General features: G+C 40.6%; 1 long non-coding RNA gene across 1 annotated transcript in view; it reads right to left on the reverse strand.

The window, feature by feature from the left end:
• Positions 1-13266: 13266 nt before the first annotated feature.
• The window catches only part of LOC132405296 (uncharacterized), a 91541-nt gene continuing 82313 nt past the window's right edge, over positions 13267-22494 (reverse strand). The window contains exons 3-4 of the long non-coding RNA XR_009515801.1: positions 21368-21512; positions 13267-14046 (exon numbers count right to left, since the gene is read on the reverse strand). This is a non-coding gene — a long non-coding RNA (uncharacterized LOC132405296). The remainder of the gene's footprint in view (positions 14047-21367; positions 21513-22494) is intronic.

Below are 22494 nucleotides of genomic sequence, written 5' to 3' on the forward strand. Positions count from 1 at the left end.
AGATCTTATTTACACTGCACCTATCTGATGGCAGACCAGTTTGTGTGGCTTCAGAGCTGTGTGTCAGATGGGGCTATAAATAGCACAGGGTCCTATACTGCCTTCCTTTCTGTTTACCCTGTATACCTTGGCCTTTAGATACAACACTGAACCATGTTATCTGCAGAAATTCTCTGATGACTCAACAATAGTTGGTTGTATAAGGTGATGATGGGAGGATGAATACAGGGCCTTGGTGGAGGACTTTGTCAAATAGTGAAGCTGAACCATCTACAGCTCAACGTCAGTAAGATAAAGGAGGAGGTGTTAGACTTCAGGTGTTAAGCCTGCACTGTTCCCACTTGCTATTGATGGCAAGGACCTACAAGTACCTGCAGGTGCACCGGGTGACAGATTTGAGTGTAGCACCAATACAGAGGCTATGTACAAGAAGGGCCAGAGTCACCTTTACTTCCTGATGTCCTTTGGAGTGTGCAGGCCTCTCCTTCACTTGTTCTACCAGTCTGTTGTCGCCAGTACAATCTTCTATGCAGTGGTGTGCTGGGACAATGGCATCAACACGGGTGATGCTAACAGACTCAATAAACTGATTAGAAAGGCTAGCTCTGTTATAGGAGTCAAACTGAACCACGGGAGAATGTGGTAGAACCAAGGACCCTACGGAAAATCCTGGCAATTCTAGACAATGTTTCTCACCCTCTACATGCCACCTTGGCTGAACAGCGGAGCACTTTTAGTATCAGACTAAGACAACTGTGCAAGTCCAAAGAGCACTATATGAGGTCATTCTTACCCTCGGCCAATAGGTTTTATAATGAGTCAACCTATAGCCGGGGAAATAATGACCCCCCTGTTGGACTGCTTGAGATGACTTATTTTTTTATTCTTTCTTACTTCTCTTCTAATATCTGTAGATCTGTGCACTTGTTATGCTACTGTGACACTATAATTTCCTTTGGGATCAATGAAGTATCTATCTATCTACTGTCAATTGCTTTAGAATAATAGGTAGATGCAATACATTGACTTCTATAGATATAGAACAGTTGCACTCTAAGCACAGAACCTTATTTGTCACTAGCTGTTGCTTCTGGCCAGTTGCTCACCATACAATCAGTTTCCCAATAATTTACCTTCAGTCCCTTAAACTTGCACTTCAGCTAACAATCTCTTATCAAGTAGCTTCTGGAAGTTCATGTAAACAAGATCAGTGGACAACTGTCTACCCTCTGGTCAGAAAGTTTTATTACATTCTTTAGTTTTCAACCAATCTTTGTTTTTAAAAAAACTGGCTCTCTGATCAGATGGATATTTTCAAGGTGTTCAGTTATTCTGTACTAGTGATTTGGTGATAATTGATTCACAAATATCACTTTTTCTTTCTCCCAATTTTTTTTTTAAATAGCCGAGTGACGTGCACAATTTTGAAAGTAGAAAACATACTTCTTTGCTTCAGTGTCTAAATTGTGCCTGTATCTCTTGCAGTTTAAAAGTATGCCTTAGGCCACAATCTATCAATGCAACTAAATGGCTTCTTTTGAATTCTTTTCCATCCCTTCCAGTCCTGATAAAGTGTCTCGGCCCAAAATGTCAACTGTTTAATCTTCTCTGCAGGTGCTGCCTGAACTGCTGAGTTCTTCCAGCATTTTGTGTGTATTGATCTGGATTTCCAACATCTGCAGAATCTCTTCTGAATACAAGTAATGATTCATACGTCATCATTATTATCAGAACTGAAAAAATTATCAGTGAAAAACATTCTCAATAAAATTAAGTAATGCTTAATACCTTTGTACAGTTTTAACTATTCTGTCACAGCACATAACAGGTTCACAAACAGATTTATTCATTCTGGTAATAAACTAACCAAATGGAATGTAATCTTCGATGATTAAATCCTTTGGTTTTCAATTAATATGTGGATGAAGCAAGTCAAATTAATTCAGTATAAACATTTTGTAAGACTTGTTCAAAACTGATTTTGGTCATCAGTGTGCTTTTCAGTTTGACAGAAAGTTGCTGAGAAATTGGAGTTAATCTTTTTTTGATATGATAAATGAATGTGCCAGCACCCAATTGGGTGACCCACAAAAAAATTAGGAAATTGGTTTAAAAAAAAAGTATTAAGAGAATAATTGGTGCACTCTTCAGCTTGAATCACATGCGAGAATCCCACTTGGGTGTTTCTCGTCAGTTAGTGCCTGCATAACTTATAGCTATGGAGTCAGTGTCACTCTGACCATTGAGAAGTGAGAAGATCAGTTCTTAAAGGGCAATGACAGAATGGCAGCACAAAGAACTGCCTTGGAGGTGAAAGTGCACTCACAACATGCTCAATGAGACCCGCCCGACCACGCTGCTAGTGGCCTTCGGTCACTGCTGGGTTTGGGCTCAGCACCTGCATAGAGGTGACTTATTTGGAAATGCTGACACTTATGCCGTGGTATTGGAAGTTCAAGATTCAAAGACCAAAGTAACTTTATCATCAAAGTAGATATATATCACCACATACTACCTTGAGATTCATTTTCTTACAGGGATTGCAAGCATTTTTGTGCAAATGTAAAGCACAGTATAGCATAGATGTGAGCAAAATTCTGATACCCCACTGGAGACCCTTTAACTTTCATCTTTGGTGAGAGTTTGTTCCTTCTTATACTGTGAGTGAAAAAGCAGCTTTTATTTTGTATGTAACTTAAAGATGTTCTTCACTGGATGTTGCCATTCAATGCAGGTCTAATAGCAGACTAACAATTTTTGTGCCCAGGGAATCACACTTAGAAGTGTCTGAACCAATTTACCAAAGGTCACAAAAGTGTGCACAGAGGCCATGGGCACCACTACAAATTACTTTGAGAGACAGAGATGCACTAAAAGTTTCCCAAAAATCCATTAAAGATAATGATCTAGTATTAGCACCCTTCTCCCTCAAACTCTGAAGATGTTGAAGATTATTTGGTGAGCCCACTGAAGTTATTATGTCATTACTCATCTCACAATTCTATTACAACACTGATGTTTTGCTATAATAATGCTGATGGAGTTATTTTTATTTCACATACCATGTTTGCAGAAACAGAGTTCACAGAAATATGCTGATCTACTCTTTTTTTACATTTAAAACTTCTAAATAAAAGTTATTACCTGCAAGTAGTTGCAATTCTGACTGTTCTGAAAAGTGACAACTTATCACAAACCTGTAGGAACTGGATGCCTTTCACAGTGTCTGACATAGAGCTTGCACACCTGTCTATAAAGCCCATGCAACTTATCACTTCTCACATCGATACAAGGGAAGCAGGTATGAAATAATGCCAATGAACTAATGTGATCATTGGGGTCTAACTGGACAGGGTTTAGTCTAATGATGAGCCTAGGAAAGGTTCTTCATACTCTTGCCACTTGTATTTTGGTTCAGACTCGGTTGTAATGTCTGTTAAGATGTAGCAACCTGTATGCTTCTGTAAATTTGACATCCTTGAGAAACTGTGCTGGGGCCCTATGCCAGTATGAAAAAAATATATTTCCCTTTGCAAAAATAAAATGCTCAGCTTGCGTCTACCTTGGCCATTTATTTTTAGTGGGGCCATTGTTCTCTGGTTTCGAATTCTGTCAGTATATTTGTAGTGATTGGTTTCTCAAAATAGCATTTCAAGGGAAGAAATGGCTTGTCTTATTCACAATTGTTGGGATATGCAGTTTGGGAAGTGCAGCGTTGAGCATGGATTCTGCTAGTGAGTTATTAAATACAGAGAAAAATAGGCATTCTCCTGGGGCTTTTGTAATAAATGATAACATTCATTCTTGGTGCTCAAAGATTCCTAACACTAGCAATGATTTTCTGGGACTTTTCCGACTGGGAAGTTCACTATTATTTACAGCTGTAATTCCTGTAGCATAAATTAGATGCTAATTGTGCTCCATCTAACTTCACGGAATGATTGCTATTTGTAATCTGTTATTTATTCAAACAGATGTCGAGACAAGTCTCCTTCATATTGGTGGATCAGCAGACAACGTGACATTCCCAATGAGCAAGACTCTTCAACAGCCAGCTCAGGGGAACCAAGCTGACAAGTCTATCAAAGGTTGCCAACAGATCAAGGGACAACTATCATTCTGTTCAGGAACATTCATGTGAGTGCGATTTCATTTCAAGAAAGACAAATTATTCCAAGCTTATACTACCAGTAAGGAACCCAATCTTTTATCTAAGACCAACCTTTATACATGGCTTTGATACAAATAGACCTCTTGTGGCATTGTTCACAGAAGACTGCAGAAGAGCTGTAATGCCATCGAGTGGTCACAGACTAAAATGACAACAATACCAACACCTGTTTACATAAGAAATTGTCACTATGCTGACTGCATAAACTTCTTCAACACTAAACATTTAATGAAGTGTAATGAAGGACGAGAGTTAAGGATTGTTAACAGCACACAAAGAAAACAAGAGCAGAAAGATAAATTACTTCCACCTGTAATAAAACTGGTAGCCAAACTGGCCACACTTACTTTGTCTACTAATAGATAGTCAGCTGATTTTGAAATAATTAACAAGTTAACATCTATCATCAGAGAGCTCTACCACATGGGCAATTCCATCTTCTTGCAGCATCAAGAGGCTGGCAGTACAGGAGCCTGTAGTTCCAGATTCAAGAACAGCTACTCCCTTTAACCATTTGGCTGTTGAAGCAACCTGGAGAACTCTAATGACTACCTTAGTACAACAGCACTGTAACTGCTTTGCACTACAAAGGACTTTTTGTTCTAATTAATATCTTTCTTGTAAAAGTTGTGTATAATTTTTGTTTAATTTATATTTTTCTTGTGAAACATATATCTGCTGCTAAGTGTACCTGTGATACAGGTACAAGTGTTTATTTAACCTCTATATATATGTGTACTCATGCATAAGACAGTAAACTCAACTTTGACTTTAATCACAGTGGTTTATAGATTAAAACAATTACTTCTTTTTAAATATCCAAAAATTAAAATGTTGACTTCTAGTATGTGCCGAGATTACATAAAGTGAAATAGAAGCAGAATATGCTGGAAATTCTCAACAGGTCAGATCTCTTCAGTGGAAAGAAAAAAAAGAATTAAGAGCCTTTGTCAGAAAGTCTTCATATTTAATCTGAAATGTTCATTCTGTTCATCCTGCCAGACCTTCTGAGAATTTCCAGCATCTTTTATTTATATTTCAGATTTCCAGCATCCATGGTTTATGATTTTTATAACCATATAACAATTACAGCACGGAAACAGGCCATCTCGGCCCTTCTAGTCCGTGCCGAACGCTTACTCTCACCTAGACCCTCTGACCCGCACTCAGCCCATAACCCTCCATTCCTTTCCTGTCCATATGCCTATCCAATTTTACTTCAGACAATTTTATATAATTGCAACAATGCATGTGTGGTTTGTCAGTTCTAGTCATTAACCTTTCTGGACAATTTGGACTGGGCAACATTGTAGTATCTGCTCTGAGTGAGTAAGAGCATGGACACTAAACCTTCACTGACAAGTGCCCTGCATGTTGAACTATCACAGCAGAAAGATAATCTTAGCTTCAGTTCTCTCACCATCTCTGACCTGATTACCTTTCCATTAACTTATCTCATTTATAGTCAAAGTTAATAATATGGTCAGCATTCAGTCCAAGATGACAAATGAGTAAGCTTGTTAAACTCAACAATTGTTTTTAATTGTGAAAAACACAAAAACAGACAGGGCACTATGACCCAAGGAAAGAACCCACTCAGTCACATACAGATGGGGGAGGTGATTATTACACACCCCAGTTACAGTCAGGGTGACCCACAAACACACACAAGTGAATAACTGTATAACTCAAGCTAAAATGTAACAATTATATTGTTTAACTTTTCCCCAGTCTCTGGGTCAAACAAATCCTGGGAGTTACATCTTTTAAGACACAGGGACAATTTCAGTTACAATTTCATTACAACTGGCAAAATGACCCCTTGTTTTGTCCATGTTTGGTGTTAGAGATAGAACATTGTGTTATTTAAATTAATTGCACCATTCTATTAAAATTCATTACCTTTTCATCAAAATGCTGCAAGGACATTTTCTATCAAAAGTGCTTAGTCGTTCTTAGTCCTTAGTCATTCAACAACTAATTGCAGTGAGTAACTGAACCACAAAGAAATATGTGGTTTAGTTTAAGAAATTGATTTTAAGAATTGGTGGTTAAATAACAAAGTTTTTGATCTAGGTCAGGAAGCTTTGATTGGCCTCTTAGTTTAAGGAGAGAACTGAACCAGGACTCCAGTGCAGATTGTTGTGCAAATCATCAGTGCTGGAGCTACACAAAGGCAGATATTGCTACAGGAATTCCTCAGTACTGGATGCTAAGCCCAATTCTCTTCAGCTGCTTTTGCAAGAGCCTCCTTTCCTCATAAGCCTGGAGTGTAAATGCCAGCTGATCATTTTTAATATTCATTTCAGTTCACAGTTTCTCTATTCATGACATTCATTGACATTGCATTTCCAAATTCCCTACCATCCCAAAGGATTTGGGGGGATACCATGGGCCAGATACGAGCAAATAGGACTAGGTTAAATGGGCACCTTGGTCACTATGGATGAGTTGGGTTGAATGGACTGTTTCCATGCTGTATTTACTCTATCAACCTTTGACCAGAAACTCAGCTACTTAGTTACCATAGATATGGGAACTAGTCAGAGGCTGGACGGTCCAGAGTAATTGAGTTCTGGACAGCTCTAAACCTTTCAGTCATTCACAAGGCTAAAGTTGGGAATCCTCTTTACTTCTCTGTACGAGTGTGGTATGAACATCTTTCAAGATCTCAACACAACCCTGGACAAAGCACCACATTTACTGTCAAAAGCATCCATTCCCACCACCACTGTTGAGTACTGGTTGTTGTATGTACCATCTACAATAAAACTGTAATTATTCACCTGGTTCCTGCAACAACATCTCCCAAACATGCATTAGAACACACTGCAATCAGCATAATTCCCTGACCTGAAATCTGTTGCCAGTGTTTCATTGTTTCTGTGATTAAATCCTGAGACAGCACTGCATGTTCATGGCTCATCACCATCTTCTCAAGGGCAGTCAGTGAGGGGCCTGGTCAGCAAGTCCAGGATCTTTAAATATAAATCAAGTAAGTGTCTTCACTGAAGTAGGCAAACAATGCTCAAGTTTAACCAAGAAATGCTAATGCCTCACCATTTCAAAGGGGAACTCTGGAATGAGCCACTAAATTTGTGCTAACCTGTATGGTTCATAAGGCAGACCTGCATAATACAGACTGGTGTGGAAATGCCAATGCCCATGAATGGAAAAGCCTGCACAAAGTGATGGCTACAGCCAGGTCTATCACAGGAAAAGCCCTTCCCACCACTGAGCACATCGACAAGGAATTCTGCCACAAGAAAGCAACATCAACCATCAAGGACCCCCACCATGCAGACCACGCTCTCTTCTCTCTGCTGCCATTGGGAAGAAGGTACAGGAGCCTCACACCACCAGGTTCAGGAACAGTTATTACCCTCAACCATCAGTATCCTGAACCAGAGCGGATAACTTCGCTCACTACAACACTGAACTGGTTCCACAACCAACGGACTCACTTTCAAGAACTCAACAATTTAGGTCCTCAGTAATATTTATCTAATTACTTATGCATTTGTTGTTATTATTATTAGTCTCTTTTTTGTATTTGCACAGTTTTATTTCTTGTGCTCATTGTTTGTTTGCCAGTCTTTGTGTGTAGTTGTTTCATTGATTTAATTGTGTTTCTTTGTTCATCAGAATCAGATTCAACATCACTGGCATATGTTGGGAAATTTGCTGTTTTCCAGCTGCAGCGTATTGCATAGAAATAAAAACTATAAATTACAGTAAATATATACATAAAATAGATTAAATAAGCAGTTCAAAAAGAGTGGGAAAAATAGTAAGGTAGTGTTCATGGCTTCACTGACCATCCAGAAATCTGATGGTGGAGAGGAAGAAGCTGTTCCTGAAACATTAATTGTGTGTCTTCAGGCTCCTGTACCTCTTCCTTAATGGTAGCAATGAGAAGAGGGCCTGTCCTGACTGGTGGAGGTCCTAAATGATAAGTAAGGCATCGCCTTTTAAAGAGGCTGAGAAGGCTAGAGCCCATATGGAGCCAGCTGAGTTTACAACTTTCTGCAACTTTTTCTGATCCTGTGCAGTGGCCCCTCCAAACAAAACTTCTCACTCTTTTCACTTCTGATCCCTCAATAAGGACTGGTGTGCGTTCTTTCGACTTCCCCAACCTGAAGTCCATAATCAATGTCTTGATCGTAATGGCTTTGAGTGCAAGGTTGTTCCTGCAACACCATTCAACTTCCGATCTATCTTGTTTCTGTACACTCCCTCAGCACCATCTAAAATTCCGCCTACAAAAGTTGTGTCATCGACAAATTTGTAGATGGCATTCGAGCTGTGCCTAGCCACACAGTCATGGGTGTAGAGAGAATAGAGCAGTGGGCTAAGCACACGTCCTTAAGGAGGAGATGTTGTTTCCGATCCGCACAGACTGTGATCTCCCAGTGAAGGATCCAGTTGCAGACGGAGGTACGGAGGCCAGGTTTTGGAGCTTATTGATTATAACAGAGGGTATGATCGTGTTGAACACTGAGCTGTAATCAATAAGTAGCAGCCTGACGTAGGTATTACTATTGTCTAGGTGATCCAGGGCCAAGTGGAGAACCAGTGAGATTGCATCCACTGTAGACCTATTGTGGTGATAGGCAAATTGCAGCAGGTCCAAGTATTGCTTAGGCAAGTGTTGATTCGGCAAACTGCTGAATGAAGCTGGCATTGAGTGGAAGGCCTTTCTGAAAACTAGGGTATAAACTTACCTTCACTTTCTTTGTGATTCAAATCGCTGACTGCCATCCAGCCTTTGCCTCAAAGTATGCAATAATTAAATCTCAGACAGTGAAAACATTTCCCTTGTAATTTGTAGTCTGGGAAGAGTAAGAGGGAAGCATTTCATCACAGTACATGTGAGTGTAGCTGGGCAATAGTCATTGAGGCAGCTCACCCTGATCTTCTTGGGCACTGATCAGTATAATTGTCACTGCTTGAAGTAGGTAAGAACCTCCAACTGCAGCAGCGAAAGAGAGATTCTACTGTGAATGGCTACAAGAAAATGAATGCCAGGGTTGAATATGGTGGCAAATATGTACTTCGATAATAAATTTATTTTGAACTTTGAATATTACAGTCCTGTGGAAACAGTCCTTACATCTCTTGTAGCAGGAAGGGAAGTGGCTTATAGAGGAGGAAGAGCATTAACCACCAGTGCCTCAGGCTGCCAGAGCTCCCCATACACAGCTCATTGAGAAACCATTCCTCCCATCCCCTCACAGAAAACCCAATCATCATTGTCCTTTTTACTAGCAATTGCTTTCATCCAGAATACCATTACATGTCTCAGTCCTGCTCCTGCTTCAGGACAAAAATAAATGCCAAACTTAGAACAAAATAAAATTCTTTCAAATAACTCTCCTTCTGCATCTAATTGTGAACAAAAATAAATTAAAGCACTCCACACAGGGCCTAAGGTACTTCACATTGCTCCTACAGATTGGCTCAGCACCCTATGCCTACAGCAAGGGAGCAAGAAGGTCGCTGGATTCATTGGAGACACGTTCAATGGCTGTAGTCAATGGCCTTAAAAAAACATGGACTAAAATTCCTTAGAAAAGGATGGTGTTGTGACTCAATGATAGTGGGACCAGGGTAGTGACAGCAAGCAGAGATCTCCTCTTCTGGAACTCTGCCTCTGTGCTGGGGTAATAGATCTCTCAGTAAGCACTAACAACAGTGCTTGCTAAAACTAAATTGCCAATATCAAGCCCTAAACTATTAGCAAACTGGGAAGCTATAGAGCAGTAATTCCCACAATTCATACCAATTGTTTAGTCAGTCAATTCAGAAAGCACGGTGACTGGGATGTATTACACTTAGTTCCCTTCCCAAAATCATTGCTATAGCTTGTGAATTGCCATGATTCCACCCCGGTCAATCTGAAAATTACTCACCCCCTCTTACTCTCCCCAAACCCCAAATTTCAAGGGAAATGTTTGCACTGTCTGAGATTTAATTCTTGCATACTTTGAGGCAAAGACTGGATGGCAGTAAGCGATTTGAATCAAAGAGGAAGTGAAGGTAATTTTAGACCCTGGCTTTCAGAAAGGCCTTCCACTCAATGCCAGCTTCATGCAGCAGTTTGGCAATGGAAAACTATGAGCCCACCACTAATGGACAGAGTTAATTCAGGAAGGCACAAAGGCTTGTGCTCCACTATTGGCTCCCACTGACCCAAGGCTTTTCACATCACTGAAGCAGTTATTGTGTGAAAATAGCCTGAGAATATTTAATGTTATCTGACCTTCTTGTTTTTACAGATATGAATCACAGCCAACAGTTAACTCAATCATTCCAATCAGTTCCAAAAGTCAGCCAGCAGTACAAATAGTATATGTATTTTAAAAAGGCTCATCCAGGCAAAGTATGGATTTCAGGTCTATTAAAAGTGTTTAACTTCCCCTTGGCTGGAATCAACAGCTAAACAGCACATTCCACACTTCAATTCATTAGCTGGTTAAACTAAACTTCACTTCATCTAAGGTGTGGATATCAAGTCATGGATAACATCTCCAATATCTGCAGGAGTTTTGCACAATCAGCCCCAGCTTAGATACTGCATTTTGTAAAGCGAGTTTGATGTTGATTTAATTTGCCATACAGACAGCATACGAGTACCATATTCAGCAGGGCAAACATGAAGTACATTTAGGCACAGATATCAAATATCTCAGCCATTAGCTTCAAGTATTGGCATCAGAAATAACACTGGCATCACAGAGACTTTGGCATTAAAAGTTGCCAGTTGCATTGGCACTATTACATATTGTCAACAGAATCCCAAATGGCAAGGCAAAACTCAAACACAAATGTTGCCTTCTAAAATTTGTACATCATGAACACTGTTGCATTGCCATTGTATGTGTACTGCCCAGTCTCTGCTCAGTCACAAAATCATAATATACAGTATGCATTAACATCAGGTCCTATGTCATTATTTTGATAAAAGTAACCCTATATGCATTAAGATCGGAGATTGATCAAATGGTGTTTATATATGCATTGGCTAGTGAGAACTGAGCACTCAGAATGCCACTGTTAGCATTAGGTACTGAGCAGTGTTTGTCATTGAGGTTGTACTCACACAGCTGATGAGAAGCTTCGAGAAGTGTGGACAGAATGAGAAGCTGGTAGTTCAACCATTGAGATTTAGGGTGAAGAGTGCTCTGGAGTATAAGTGATAATGTTTCAGTGGCACTGAGAAATTTGTATCGACCACTTAGTCCATGCTATTAAGTACCTCCTGCCACATCAGTGTTAGTCTACAGGTCCATTTCGACTGCAGTGGTCAACTCTCAGAGCTACAGATTAGTTCCAGCCCTGCAGAAAGCTTGTTGGTTGGAAGGTGCAGGAATGTAATGCGAGATGTCAAGGCAATGTTCAGCCTTGCTTGAGTGGATCAGTTGTTGACCTGTAGGTTAGTATAACAGCTTGCATGCCTTTGCAAGAAAATGCAAGAATTTCTCCAAAGTTGAGGATGGTGCCTCACAGTCAATGGCTTGGTAAAGTCAAATTCATTAGTGAATTCAAAAATACCTGTGATTTGCTTTTACATTGGTTTCAGACATACTGCCAAATGATAGAGGGCAATTGCATAGTTTGCTGTATTGACATCAGATACTGGAAAGGTAGATTTTCACCAGATACACATTGCTGAGGAGTACAAGGCAACTATCACATCATTAAACGTACTGGCATTAGATATTAGATAGCCACCTGGACACTATAATTGCCAAATGAAGCCACTGTTACACTAGTATATGTGGTGAAATGTGTAGGCTAATGATTTCAGTGGGTTTGTGAAGATTTTCATGACCGATTAGTCATGAATTCTTTTCTAAAATCCTTTAAAAGTCACTAGTAAATATACCAGAAATAGAATTTATTTCCCAACTTGCAGTCACCAAATCCTGAGGCTATCTGTCACACTGGGAAAAATCAGCTCTTTCAGATCCCAGTGTGTCATTTGAGTGAAAACCCTGATACAGCAATATCAATCTTCCAATGACCAAATCAAGGCCTACTCCCCTGATCAAAGCCATGGGGGTCGTAACCACCCAGTCCTCTGGACAGTGTGGTACAAAGATAAACAGGAAGCAAATCAAGACTGGTAAAAGTCCCAGAGGTATTCTCCATCCTCTCCAGTCAGATAAAGGAGAAATTCATGACTATGAGCCATCATGATTGTGAAAAGATACCACGGGGAAAAAAATAAGGACCAACCAAATACATCCATTGGCTTTGAGGAGCTTTGATGTTTTAAAAACACAATGATAACAATTTACTGATCCTATTGCCTTAATAATTCTTCTGCTTCCTGCACCAGTACAACCAGCTTAGATTATTGAAAAATGGCTTTTGGATTCCTCCAGTAGTTTTTGAACATATAATGATTGTTTATGGCATCTCGTCCAAGGTATTTGAATTAAAATACATAGTTATGTAGAGTGCTCTGGTGTGCTCTGTGAGATTCAGCAATTTAGCCTCTGTACTCCAGGGGCTGAAAATATCCCTTAATCATGGTGGATAATAGTTCCCACCCAGCCCTAAATCATTCATTAGTGTAAATTCTGCAGAGGAACAATCATTTTATGAAGTAATGATGTTGTTATGGCAGGACTGCACACTGTGCTGTTTGTGATCAAATTAATGATAAAACTTTGTATTTTTCTGCTGGTATTAACTCATTCGGCACTCCCTGTACAAGAGTGTTGTTAATGACAAAGCTTCCAACTCCTTTGCATTTTCCTTTTACCACTTTTCCCCTCACCACTTTTCCCCTCTATTGCTCTGAAGGTGTCATCTTTGTTCCACAACTTATTCTACAAAAGGCAATGACTCTCATGGAGGCTATTTTCCATGTGTAAACTGGACTGAATTTTGCCGAGCTACAACAGTGTTCTTATTTAAATCCAAGAACACAGTCTCTTTGCATTCACACTCAGAAAAATATACACAGAGAGTTTCCATTAGGAATCATTTAATAATCATCAAGATTGGGATTACTTTTTCAATATTTTCATTGTGGATTTGTGCTAAGATCAAGTGTGTCTCCTTGACTAATTCACAGTTCGGGATTTGGATGTGTGCGTCTGTCTTAGACTAGTGTCTGGGATATCGTCTGAGGTATATCGAAGATTAGTGGAAATAACTGCAGAGCCATTGAGCCTTGAGCAAGCTCCAGGCTTGAGGCTCCAGCTCAAGCTCCATTAAGCCTTGAGCAAGCTTTTGACCTCCTGCTACCAGGCTGTATGAATTCGTGATGAAGAGACAAGCCATGATCTTACTGCTCCAGCTGGAATTGTGTCAGCTATTTCTTATAGAAGGGCATTGTCACTTCATTTGAAGAAAGCGTCTCTCTCATTGGCCCCAATATTTCCCATGGCCTGAATTTCTTGAGAAGCATCAATAAGGGTTCAAAGTTTGATGTAAGAGAAGAATTTGTTGAAGTTGGGTTTGCCGAAGGACACAATATCCTAAAATGTCAAACTGCCATTTATAATTCAATGGATCACCAAAGTCCAAAGGTTTACAACATTTTACTTGCTAAGATGCCCCATTAATTATGGCAGTCCACAAGAGCAACTTGCCCCTACATAATACCCCCTTGCATAATAAAATATAACACAATTACATGGATGTAATTATTCTATGCTGGATCAACTTGTTGACGTTGCGTGGAGGCTTGTATGCTTCAAGCACTCCATCAGGCGATGCCAGCTCAGGGCTACCCACAACCGTGGATGAGGTGCTAGATGAAGATTGATCCAACCCTGGCTCTCAAACAGACAGACTCATATCTGCCCCTCCAGGGCCACACTTCACTCGAGGAGTGGCTTGACAAGAGCCAATTAGAACTGTGAAGAGAAGAACACCGGCTATATGAAACAACAACAACAAAATTATTCTAAGCATGGCACCAAGTCATGGAAGAACACCAACGTTGGTAGGTCTGCACCCTCATTCTAAAAATGCTTCCTTCCACATCATTGCTTCCAATCTGGCTTCCCTTTTCTTCAGCCAACAGTTCCTCTGAGTTATTGTTGCCAGGCCATAAATAGTTCGACTCCATTTGCTGAAGTCTGCTCCCACTCCTTAGAGTCATTCACTATAGAAACAGGTTATTTTTCTGCCTAAGTTCACACTAGAAAAGTGCCTGCCATTTTAATTTCCCATGTCACTCTCATTTCAACCTTCCCACCTGTGGCCGACTATGTTTTTCCGCTTGCTGCAACCTCTCTGAGCACTGGGTCAGTGCTCTGCCTTCTACAGCACTGCCAGCAATACTGCTTGGACGATATTAATTAATATTCAGGAACAACCAAAATTCAACTGCAGTGAAGAAGCTTAGGAGGAGGAATATTAATCCTGTCTTTTCCTACCACATCAGTAGGTGTCCTTTTCAGTCTGGTGGATAACTTTATTATTTAAATTTTTCAACAATCTTGGCATATGATAAAGAACTTCATCTTTTACTTTCCTCCTTTCAAACTACAATAGCTATGAGTAAATGAGCAATCAGGGAGACAAACTAACTAAATATATTTTATTCTTTTTGAATTTGTATGACAGATGTTAGACTGAGATCCTGAGTACCTACTCTAACGTCAAAGTTTCTTCAGCTTTATCCTGTGAAAACTCAGCAAAGATTCCTCATGATTGGTACAACCTTAGCTCTAGGCCAGAGTCTAAAATAGATTATCTAATCCATTTGCTTTAGGAAGATTGTTTCATGTGGATTGACAGCCTTGTTCTCTATATCATAAACTATATATTTTTAAAATACTGCATTGAATGGAGTGTTGTGATTATCTTGGGTGATGTAAAGAACTCTATGATGCAAGTTCTTTTTGGAAAGCCACACCTTAAAACTCAGAAAAAGATTAATTGTTCAATGGATGAGAAATTTTGTCAGTTTTTTGTCCAAAATTATCCAAATGCATAGAGGCAACTCAAAACTTCACTCAACAGGCGGCACAAATGAGAAAAAATATCACAAGGAGGATGGATTTGACTTAACTTCTGTTTCTTATTCCCTTTCTCATAATGTATAACAGCTTTGCAAAAACTTTACAGATATTCATTGTGCTGATCCACAAACTCTGAGATTTAGTGTTTTCTTTGAGTTCATAAACTGGATTCTGTCAGTGATAACTTTTAGCTTTGAATATGTTGTTTGGTTGTGGAGAACATGGAAAGAAGGTTACTAATCATTAACTTCTCACCAAGTTGGTGCCAGCTTAAAAGTTTCTAAGCAATGCCAGGACAGGACTCAGAATAAAATGAACAAACAAAGAACTACAAATTAGTATTATCAACAGAACATATTCAGCAGGTCAGGCAACTGGAGAGTATGGAAAGAGGAATAAGGTTAATCATTAAGATCAGTAACCTTTTACGGGTTTTTGAATAATTTAGTAGAAACAGAGTTCAACATACTATATATGTAACAAGAGGACTATGGACATACTGTATGCATAACAAGAGAGCTAAGGATGGTAGTGAATCAAAAGACAGAATGTCTAGAATGACTCAGACTCAGAATAAACAAGACAACACAAACAAAAGCCAAAGTTGAGATCACAAATGGAACTGCTACTATTAAGCACTGAGTGCTTAACCATGAAGTTGTTGACTACAGATTTTCCATGAAGGAATGTTGCAGGCAATAATTGGCAATCTGAGTCTTAAAGGGACAGCTAACCTTACTCCAAGGAATTGCAGTGACAAAACTTGGATACTCGCAGCTGTTCTGTCGAGATTATGACAGAACCATCTCTCCTGTGGCTGGCTCTTGATGGCCCAGGGTGATCAGAATGGGGCAGGTGAAAGTCCTCTGTCAAGGTAGGATCCAGGATGCCCCATGAAGGAATCCAGCTTTTCTCTTCCTGGCATTATCCTTCACAATCCACAAGTTTTACTTCATACAATGAGGGCGTCCAAAAGTCACCAGAATGCGTAGGTGGGTTGTCCCTCAATAATTCTGGGAGGCAGAGGAGGTTTGGGAACTGGAACCGAGAGTCTGGCACTCAAGGGCTTGGTGCAGTATACATGGGAATGTGAGGTGAATCCTCATGGTGCTTGGGAGCTGGAGAGGATAGATAACTGGGTTGACACGTTGCAGGATTTTGAACAGAGTTCAATTTTATGGATTCAACACCCAAGGGAGACCTCTAGTTGAGAGCCAGTCCTGCGAACTGAGAAGTGCAGGTCCCTGTCTTATTCTGCAATGGGCCCAGTCTTCTTGTTGCCATGAATTGGGTCGCAATGCCTTTCTCACTTTAACCCATTTCTGGTGACATCTCTGGACCAGTTAGTCTGCTAATGGAACCCTCACCTTCATTTCTTGTCTTGGGAATTGTGGGGGACAGTACTCAAATTGGCATTCAAAAAGGGACATTCAGATAGACAAATGGTGAAGTATGTTGTGCTCAAGCTCTAACTAAATCAGGTTGTTACTCCATGTGATAGGGCTCCCCGAGGCTAGACACCTGAATGTTCTGTCTAGGCCCTTGTTGTCCCTCTCCATTTATACATTGGTCTACAGATAGAACCCAGACAACAGATGGGCAGAGGCCCCAATGAGCCAAAACTGGAGGCTGCGATCATGCCATAACATGAGCTTGGCGGTCTCTGAAGCCAGTGATATTTTTGTAAGTGATAAAAAGCAGCAGGCCTTGGGGAACTCGAGAGACTGAGAAACCAGGGAAAGTTGAAAGAGATGCTCAGGAGCCCTCGAGATGGGAAGAACATGGAAACATTGAGAAAGCTCCTTGGAAAACCTAGAGAACTTTGACAACCTTGAGAACCTTGACTGCTCTGGCAGGAAAGCTTAGACCAGGACACAGACTGATTAAAAGCCTTGAGATCCGGAAACTCGAGTCCTTGAAAACATGAAACCTAGGGAAGGATCCTGGAAGGAGCTTGCTCACTGTATTTTGCTCTTCACTAATCTTCCAGAGGCAATTTAGAATACAAAGGCTGTACTGTCAATTTTACAGATTGAGACAGCATTGGGAGCTATCTCATCGCTGAGCTATCCGGCTCTCTGTAGGTCTGTTTCATTTGTTACATGGAAGTTCAGTTTTTACATTCTGTACCATGACTTTCATCAAGGGGTTAAATATAAGGTAGTTTACTCTTGATAGGGCTACTTTACTTGTGTGTTTGTACAGTCCAGCCAGCGATCAACTTTTGGAGCTGGGCTCCTCCAAAATTTACACCATTGTCTTGTGTAAAGGATTTCTTATGTTACTGCGTATGTTAATCAAAATGGCTTCTTTGTTATGCTAACTGGAGAGAGAGTGCTTTCTCTCGCAGCTTGTTTGGGTTATGATAACTGATAATGGGAATTATATTCATTTGTTAACCAATTGGGATAGATGTTATTCTCTTTTGTCGGTCTGTGAGCTGTGGTTTCATGGATTTTTGGGGAGTTGGAGAGGAGATCGCAAGGAAGGTGGACAGTGCTGGAGGCCCTGCTGGACGATCACCGAGGGTGGTCCCAGGCACGCGGGTCATGGAGGTTGGAGAAGATCAAATAGTGGACCGGAGACTTTGATGGTTGAGCTCCAACGATTGTGCACTAATGGACTGAACCCTGATAAGTTCTGGCGCCTTTTCTTTCCTTTCACATATATCATATCGCTATTAGTCACTTAGTTCTAGTAAGATTTATAAAGTGTATTCTGTAAACGTACATGGTGTGCGGTTTGATATTGTGTGTGTGAGTTTGTACTAGTGTACATTTCACAGCATCCACATATACGGGAGGCGCAGTTTGGCGGGTGGACAAATTTTCCCCCAGACATACACCAGCCAATCACGTAAGCGTTACACTTGAATGCTGATTTGTTGAATCAAACAAACTTTATTGATAAGCTTGTTTGAAGCGCTCAGTTGTTACGCAGACCTGTGTCATTGGACCCTGAAGCTGGGAAGCCAGGAACTTACAACTTGAACAGCTTGGAACAGAGATTGGAGAAACAAAGAATGTAGAGGAGAGAAGCTTGGCACACAGGCTCAGGACACTTGCAACATAAGGGCTGAGAATAGAAGTTACCCTCACCTCCAGCTACCAATGTCAAAACGCCGCTGGGCCGATTACTTGGCAGGGTCCTTCTGTCAGTGAGGTGGCCCAGGCAAGGGCTCTCCCAGTAATCATGGTATAGGTTACCTTACTACGTTCCAACGGGAACTTGGATGGCTGTAACAGGAATCCGCGACATACTTCGGGGTTACTATCGTACCAGTAGGGGCAGCATCCCTCACGGGTACAGACAGAGCCTGAGCGTGAACTTGCCTGGAAATGGGGCCTGCTCCGGCTGAGCTCAGTATTGGCCTGCAGCCGTCGGTGAGTATGTGGATAATGGTGAAGATCTCCTGAAGCATACTGTCATGTTTGCCTACAATTGCTCCCTGGTCGGCTAATGCGTTTTGCAGACATTCATACCCGGCTGGGTTCATGATGGCTCAAGCATACTGTAATGAGAGACCTAGGGAAGGTGGATAACAATGCTGAGAAAGATCTAGAATAATTCAGACTCAGACTCAAAGCAAGACACCATGAACAAAATCCAAAGGTAAAATCTCAAACAGTAGTACTGGAACTGGAACTCCTATGCTTGATCACTGACTGGTCAGCACAAGACCTTTAAGTACGGAGTTTATATTAAGGAACATTAGCTTAGGTTATTTCATTCTGCACCTTGTGGCATATCTGGCAGCAGCCTTGCCGTTTCTTAAGCATTTTGTCTGTTTTTTTACAAGTCCGAGTTGCTAGCTCGATACTCAACCCAGCGCGGATAGAAAGTGTGCAAGGAGCTGGCCGGTTTCGAATCTGGGATCACTCGCCTCAAAGTCCGGGGCTGAAGCGACTACGCTAAATGAAGGAATGTTGTAGGTTATAATTGGCAGTCTGAGTCTCAAGGGGACAGTGGCAGCTAAACATACTCCAGGGGATTGGAGCACTGAACCTTGGATGCCTGTTGCTTTTCAGTCAACTTAGTTCAACACACTGTTGGATTAGGATCGAAGATTATTGATTAGTGTTTTCTCTTGTAGTTTTAGCTTTCTTTGCACATGTTTATGTTTGTATAATCACTTGTTTGCCTGAAAACTTTAGAAATCTGAAGCATATTTGGTTCTATGTTTCTATGGTTTCTTGGTGTGCATCACTAACGTGTAACTCAGTCAGAACGTGCTCACAGGTCTCTCATCTAAACTGCTTCAGAGCGGTTTGCAGTGTAAAAGGGAAGTTATTACTCAAGTTATGTCCTTACTTGTATTGCTTCTTGGTATAGATGGAACCCATCTGATCTGCACTGTGATGAACTTCTAATAAAACAGCTGTAACCATAAAATTTTCACTTCATTCTTGACTTCTGAAGAAGCTCCTGGATGATATCACTTCCAGATCTAATAACACTAAGAATATAGACCAGGACATTGACAGGATGCAAGGGCTGGCTGAAAAGTGGGAGACAGGGTTTACCCTGGAAAAGCGTGAAGTGATATATTTTGGAAGGTTGATTTTGAAGGCAAAATACCAGGGTTAATGCCAGAATTCTTAGCAATGTCGAGGAACAGAGGGATCTTAGGATCCACATCCATAGATCCCTTAAAGTTGCCACACGTTGATAGGGTTGTTAAGAAGGTGTATTGAGCATTGGCCTTCATTAGATAGAGGATTGAGTTCAAGAGCCATGAGATAATGTTACAGCTCTATAAAACCCTGGTTAAACCACACTTAGAATATTGTGGTCAGTTCTGGTCACCTCATTATAGAAAGGATGAGGAAGCTTTAGAAAGAATGCAAAGGAGATTTACCAGGATCCTGCCTGGACTACAGGGCATGACTTAAAAAGACAGGTTGAGTGAGCTAGATTTTTTTTTCTTTGTGGCGAAGGATGATGAGAGGACTTGACAGGTGTACAAGATAAGAGGCACAGATAAACTGGATAGCCAGAGACATTTTCCCAGGGTCAAAAAGGCAAATACAAGGGGGCATAATTTTAAGGTGATTGTTGGAAGGTATCGGGAGCAAGGTAAGTTCTTTATATTGAGAATGGTGGGTGCTTGGAATGTCCTGCCAGAGGTGGTGGTGGAGGGAGATACATTAGGAACATTTAAGAAAGGCACATGGATGAAAGAAAAATATAGATTTATGTAGGATGGAAGAGTTAGATTGATCTTAGAGTATGTTAAAAAGTTAGCACAATATCATGAGCTGGAGGGCCTGTGGTCTATTTACTTCTTCCCTCCAGTACCTGTAGCGCAAGATTGCAGTGCTCACTTGCTTACCTGACCAATTGCAAAAGAATTTCTGTGTTAACGTACATGCCCTCTTCTCGTTACTACCATTGGAGAAGAGATACAGAAGCCTGAAGACCCACACTCAACAATTCACAAACAGCTTCTTCCCATCCACTATCAGATCTCTGAACAAGGAATAACACTATGTACCTTGCTGTTCATTGTGGTCCGAGAGGTCTGTTTCTATGCTTTACACTACTATTTCTGCATTAGTTATTTGTTCTTGTAATTTATAGAAATGTTATATCTTTGCACTATAGTGCTGCCACAAGACAACAGATTTCATGCCATCTAAGTCAATGATAATAAATCTGATTCTGATTCAGAATTATGCAAACTAGTGAGTAGAATAGTGCTTGTAAATGCTGGGCTTGAGCTTACAATAACGAAAGGCAGTAAATATAAGATGGTTGTGGGGTGGGGGGGCAACAATTTAAAGGAGACTGAGAAAGAATGCTTTTTCACACAGGGTGGTGGACAATACAATGAGCTGCCAGAGGAAGTGGTAGATGTGGATACAATTATGATGCTTAAAAGATATTTGGGCAGATACACAAATAGAAAAGGTTTGGAGAGATGCAGGCCAAAAGCTGGCGCATGGGACTAGCTCAGGAAGGGCTGTTGGTTGGCATAGATGTATGTTTTGATCCATACAACTCTACAACTCTAATTTAGGCTATTTCTGTCCTCTTGTAAGTTTGCTTGAAGAATGAAAAAGGAGAATGATTAATAGAATATCCTTGCAAGGAAAAGGGAACCGCACAATGCATGATATTTTTCACATTGGAAATAATATAGTTGTGTGCTTATTACACAACTATGTTGATTACTGACATGATAAAGTGGGCTGGTCATTTAGCTTACCGCTAGAGGGAGAGGCAGAGTGGAGAGCCTCTGCCTCAGAGCTCCAATCCTGAGTCCAGGTGCTGTCTGTGTGGAGTTTGCATGTTTTCTCTCTGACAGTCTGGGCTTCTTCTGGGTGCTCCAGTTTCCTGCTGTAAATTGTCCCCTGTGCAGATGAATGATGGGATATAGTATGGGGGGGGGGGGCAGATCAAGGAAATGGGAGAGAATAAAATAAGTAAGAATAGGATTAATGTTAATAATTGGAAGATAGTTGGCACAGACCAAGTAAGCCGAAGAAGAGCCCTTTTTTGTATTACATTTCTATATGATTATGGGTATGATTTTTTCTGTATGAAACCTTAATTATGCACTGGACACCTTTTTAAGGATCTTACCTTTCACTGCTTATATTTATTTATTTATTGAGATACAATGTGGAATAGGCCTGTGAGCAAACCCCAATGTAATCTTAGCCGAATCACGGGACAATTTACAATAACTAATGTATATCTCTGGACTTTGGGTGGGAACTGGAGCACCCAAAGGAAACACATGCAGCCATAGGGAGAAATTATAAACTCCTTACATGTAGCTGTGGGATCCTTACATATTCTTTCTGTATCAGCCTGGAGAACCAACACCCCCTCCCCCAGTGAGTGTGATTTCTTTAAACTCAGCTGACGGGCATTGTATCTTAAGTGAGATAAATGCTTCCTCAATACTACACACATGGAATTTGACCATGAACTAGTTCTCTGGTGGTGGCTTGAGTCTGTGCTGGGAAAAGACTGCAGGATTTGATTGACAGTACGAACTCAATGCTCGTGGTTTCTAAGAATTCTATCTCATGCATAGTAGACTTTGTTTTCTTAAGGCAATGCTTGCTGTAGATACTAACAATGATGGAGAGGGCAGTACTTGTTATGTATTGGGCAGAATCCACTACGCTCTGTAGCTTCTTAGTTTCCTGAATATTCAAAATATTGTTGCACCAGATCATGATAAAACTGCCCAGGATCCCTTCAACAATATCAGTAGAAGTTTGATAGAGTGTTAGGTGAAAAAGAAAGCTCCTTACCCTTCTATGAAAGTAGAGATGCTGGTGCACTTTCCTTATAATAGTGTATATGTGCTGGATGGGGGTG

The sequence above is a fragment of the Hypanus sabinus genome, chromosome 15, assembly GCF_030144855.1.
Source record: "Hypanus sabinus isolate sHypSab1 chromosome 15, sHypSab1.hap1, whole genome shotgun sequence".
NCBI classification, from domain to species: Eukaryota; Metazoa; Chordata; class Chondrichthyes; order Myliobatiformes; family Dasyatidae; genus Hypanus; species Hypanus sabinus.